Source organism: Pinus tabuliformis, chromosome 3_1, assembly GCF_031772625.1.
Source record: "Pinus tabuliformis cultivar Carrire ecotype Pingquan chromosome 3_1, CPIR1, whole genome shotgun sequence".
Lineage (NCBI taxonomy): Eukaryota > Viridiplantae > Streptophyta > Pinopsida > Pinales > Pinaceae > Pinus > Pinus tabuliformis.
Genome location: NC_142301.1, coordinates 956,755,242 through 956,760,661, shown reverse-complemented (window position 1 = coordinate 956,760,661; position 5,420 = coordinate 956,755,242). Strand labels below are relative to the sequence as shown.

Sequence of the window (5,420 nt, the reverse complement as noted above, 5' to 3'; positions counted from 1 at the left end):
TTTAATTATTTTATGAAGATAACATATTTTTCTTTTTGTTTGTTAAGTTTCTTCCACTGATGATTACAGGTTTAACATTTCGCTTGACAAATTGCAATTCAGAGACATTTAAGCTCTCAAAATCACCCAAACCCTCGCTTGGGCCACAACAACTCTTAAAATGACTAAATTTTTTCCCACAAAGTTAAACAGTAACCTTCAGACCTAGGTGTGACTTAGTAGTACACCTCATCACCCTTGACCTAACACTGTACCCCATCACCTATTTATTCTAAACACCATGGGCCATTTTAGGAATAATAAATTTAATTTACAAATTATATATCTAAAATCTAAAATTCCAAAATATCCCAAACAAATTTAAAAATAAAAATAAATAAATAAATAAATAAATAAACAAATTTAAAAATAAAAATAAATAAATAAATAAATAAAAATAATCTAATATAAGTAAATTATGGGAGGTTTATATTTCATATTATTGGAAGTTTTTGGAATTTTTTTTTATGATAATTTAATAAATGCAATATTTTAAATAATTACTCATCCAGCATCCACAATTTTTTTCCAAAAATCTCAAACGAAACTAATAATTAATAATTAAACTAAACTAGACCAATGATATTAATGTCCTCCTGTCCTCCGTTAATATTCAAATCTTAACTAAATGGAATTGAGAATATAGTCACAGCTGCAACCCAAACCCTCATCGAAAAAAAAAATATCTTGCGAAGATCTAAGCCCATCCTTAAAATTCTTAAACAGGTATTATAACACTGATCTAAAAGCTCTGTAGCTGACGTCATTGCGCACTTGTTTATGTTTCTTTAATGTTTCACTACTTATTCATGCGCCCTCCGTCCTCTTTACAGCTATAAGGGTTAAGCCTGATAATATTTCGTCCATGACTCAGGAACACGATCTACACAGATCTTCACATTAATATTATTAAACTTTAACAGATTTATAAAAGGTTTCAAGCATAAATTAAAATTTATGCAGAGCAGAGACCAGCAACAGTTTGGTAACCACCGCGACCGCCATCACAATTCAGGGAAATATAACATTCATATATTAGGTATTTGAATTTTGCCAAAGTGAGTAGAGTTGCCACGTAGGAATTTGACACGAGAGCTATGTCAGGGATTGGCGCTCCAGAAAAATACAGGCCGAACTACTGTCGCCAACGATATGGTGAAATACTATGCAAGTAGTTTCAAACCGCCATCTTGAACCAGTGAAGCTCAGGGCTCGGACTTAGCCACATCGTCTCTGAATTCTTTTGCAGCTTCTAACTGTTCAGACGAATTCCTGGTTAGGTTAGCTCTGTTGATCATGATCATGATATATACAGGAAAGAAACGAGGAATCTGTATTTTACATAAGGATGTGGTTACTGTATATTCCAGATCTAGTTATCTAGTTAATCCTAGTTTTTGAAAACAAAAATAAATACAGAAAGAATCTGGAATCGACATAAAAATACCCAAAAAAAACAGAGAAATACCAATTTAATTTGCAGAAACAGAACGGACTAGATGACGATTTGAGCTCCCCAGGGAGAGCTTGATGGGGAGGGTCATAGAAACCCAACCCATGAGCTGCAACCTGCTGGATCTCTCCTGCGATAATGCGCTTAACAAGGGGATGGCTTCAGGGATATTCGAGTAGGATATGCTGAAGCACCCAACAACTTTCACTTTCTTTATAAATTAATCACAAATAGCAGATTCTAATCATGTAATTTTTTAATCGACGCATGGAAATCCACCACCATCCTGCTTTTCCAACTCAAGACAATAGACAATCAACCACCAGTTCACTACTGAAACGTCAACGCCATGGATGAATAAACATAAAAGGCTATGATTAAAGGTGGTTCTTCAAAAACTTAATTATAATTTGAGATTTCGTCGCTTGCGTTTCCCAACAGGCAGCGCTTCAAAGGGCGCGTCAAAGCAAACCTACCGCATTTAGCAGGATCGTCTGAGCATATTCAGAAGTATATGCTAAAGTGTCCAGCAGCTTTACGTTTGTTTCAATACATCAATGACAACTCCACAGTTAAAGCGCATACTGTTGCTTGGATTGCAATCCATAATATTTGTTATTATAAGGTTAGTGCTAAACACTTTTAGCAAGCGTTATAAAGAAGTTTCCTGACAACTGCGGTGGTGAAGCCATGGCGTCCTATCTGAAACCTTGCGAATATGCGGAATTTAAGACAGGAACATTAAATTTAAGGATTCCAGGCAAGTGTTTGCACGTGCTTAACTGAATAAAAAGTAGAGGATAACATATTATTAAAATGATGGTCGGCAAAAACCTCAACTAAGGCCTGCATGTCTGAATTTAGTTTCGAATTATACCCAAACCTACTTATGTACTTGTATTTCTATTTGCATTTGCACTGCCCTTAAAACCTAACATATTATTAAAATAATATGACGGTTTGATAGAGCATAACATGTTATTACAATGACTGTCAATAGAACATAACATGTTACTAAAGTGACTGTTGATAAAAACCTTTCACCAAACCTCTTCTGCTTGCACAAGTCCTCAACGATGGTATGTATGTCTGCATATCAGCTTTGAACTTGACCAAAACCTATTAAGTGCTTTTAATTGCCTTCGAAGTTATGGAAATCTTTTCTCATAATATAGATACTTTAAATTGGGTTTTGGGAGTCTTTTTTTTGGATTATTTAGTGGTTGGTATATTAGGATGTTATTTCTTTACAAGTTTTTAAACTTTTAGGATATATTGTTGGTTCATTAGTTTGTTGATTTATTCTTGGTGTTTTGGTGTTATTGTGACAACCACTAAATTTGATCTTGAACCTAGCTCAGATTACTCTAAATAATTCCTCATTCAGAGTCAAAAATAAAAAATAAAAAATTGTTTTGTAACATATATTCATTTATTATAGAGTTTAAGAGATTATTATACAATGTCACATGAAAAAAAAGAATACATTTGATGAGCTACCATATGGTTTATAAATGTATTTATTCAATAATACTTTGACAATTTAAAAAATGTAATTAATTTTATAAATTAATTAAATATGTAGAAAATAAATAATAATAGAATAAATTTATTATAAAATTAAATAAAATTGCTTTGCTATTTTGTGTGTAACTCGTAAGAAATTATAACTTAAGGGTATTTAAGATACTAAAATTTGTAAAAGATCCTGATTTAAAGGCACTTGAGTCATCAAAACTAGTATAGATCTATTTTAACCATATATCTAATAAGTGCTATGAGGATTTGTGTGTAACTTATAAGAAATTATAACTTAAGGGTATTTAAGTTACTAAAATTTGTAAGAAATCCTGATTCAAAGGCACTTGAGTCATTAAAACTAGTATAGATCCATTTTAACCATATATATAATCAGTGCCATGAGGATCAAATCTCTTGTGAAAAACTCTTTTAAATTGCATATATTTAAAATTTTAAATATTGCATATCAATTTAATATTAGGAATGGAATGAATTACCTATCTTTCTCATTTTACTTATTTTATAAGGACATTGAAATATATATATATATATATATATATATATATATATATATATATATATATATATATACAAAGTTGACAAATTTGTTAACATAGACATTGGAATAATTTATTTTAAACTCTGTATTGAAATATTTTAAAAAGTATAAGAATGATACATGTTCCCAACACTCAAAAGTGAAATATAATATTTTTTTACTTTTAATTATTTTATCTCTCTAAAGTTGGTGTAAAATTATGTTACTTTATATGAATATCCAAATATTTACTTACGGGTAAGACAACAATGAAATATTTTTACAACAACTCTTTGAAAATCAGTTGTAATATCAACCAACCTAGATCCATCTTAACTCTTGATCTATCAAGCCTTGAGAGGGTTCAAATCTCTTGAGGTGTAAACCTCTTCTCTTAGTGCAAAACTTGAAGAAACTTGAAGATTTATTTTTTTCGTTTAATTTCATTTTTATGTAATTTCTCTAAGTCAAAATGTTTTAATTAATAATTTTATTTTTTGTTTTCATTTTTATTTTTATGTAATTTGATTGGGTCAAAATGTTTAAATGACATAATATAATAGGAAATTACAACATCTCTTCCATGCTAGGATGGAGAGTGTCTCTTGCCAAAAAATGTAATAAAATTAAATTAAAAAAATATACATATTTACAAAATATTTTGATTGTGAAATGAGAGTCGGCATGTGGTATTGATGAGCTATGGTATTTGCTCATGGTATGGTATGTTTAATAATACCCATGGTAAATTTCGGTTAGTATCCATGGTTAAAATCTTTGTTACATTGTAGTATTATTTTGATTGTGAAATAAGAGATGATTTTTTGGCATGTGATATTGATGAGATGTCATATTGGCCCATAGTATTGTATGGTTAATAATATCAATGGTAACATGGGGTGAATATCCATGTTTAAAAATCTTGTTATATTTTAAGTATTAAGTTTTTATGTGCTTATTAATGAAATTTAAATATGGCTACAAAATTATTATTTTAATTCATATGGTAAAATGGATCTTAATTTAGAACTAATATTTTTATATCATGTATTTTAATGTGATAGAGGTAGATATATCTCAAAAGTAATTGTAATTTTTTTTCTCTTTTTTTTTTTCTTACAAGTAATCCAGGCCTCAGAAGAAGATTCATGAGGGCTTCTACACAGCAAGTTCGCCACAGAATGGAAGGATTCTGGGCATATGTGCTACAAAAAACTACATGACAGAAGTACATATCAGAGAAGGACCAATAGATTAGAAGATTGTGCATGAGTACACGAAAGCGAATATCCATAGTGAGTCTGACTGTATAAACGTTGCCACTGCCCTGGAAATGACCAAAATCATCAAGCCGACAGAATTGAATCATGTCTATCTTCAATGAAACCTCGAAGCAATCATCTGCTTGACAACCAAAAAGCAAAACAAGACAAAACAGAGCCGCGTGGCCTTAGGCTTCCTTATCCCCACCAGGAGTCTTCTCTTCTAGTGGACAGTCGCTAACCAAACACAAAGCATCATTTCCGACCTTATCGTCCTCTGGGATTAACATGGGGTGATTAGTATGATTCAAAATTCCATCCCCAACAGCAGGGAGATTTTCTACATGGGGTAGAATGATTCTAGGGGTGTTAATTTGGCCTGGTTGATCAACCAGATCTTTCTCCTGGCTTCCCACTTTCAACTGATGCTCGCTGCTCTGAGAGCGCTCCGGAGCAATACAGGCCAGAGGATGGATCTGGTTTTCTTCTTCCGAGAGAATGATGGTGATATGAGCAGAAATCAGAGGTCTGTTGAGGTTGATTTGGAATTTAAAATGGTTGGTTTGAAAAGCACTATCCGGGATTGGCCTACGAGCAGGGCTAGGGG

General features: G+C 31.9%; 1 long non-coding RNA gene across 1 annotated transcript; it reads right to left on the bottom strand.

Moving 5' to 3' along the window:
* Positions 1–905: 905 nt before the first annotated feature.
* On the bottom strand, positions 906–1,830 carry LOC149190980 (uncharacterized). Its single transcript, XR_016256542.1, has 2 exons — positions 1,508–1,830; positions 906–1,295 (listed from the first exon to the last, which is right to left on the bottom strand). It is a non-coding gene; the product is annotated as an uncharacterized LOC149190980 (long non-coding RNA).
* Positions 1,831–5,420: the final 3,590 nt, after the last annotated feature.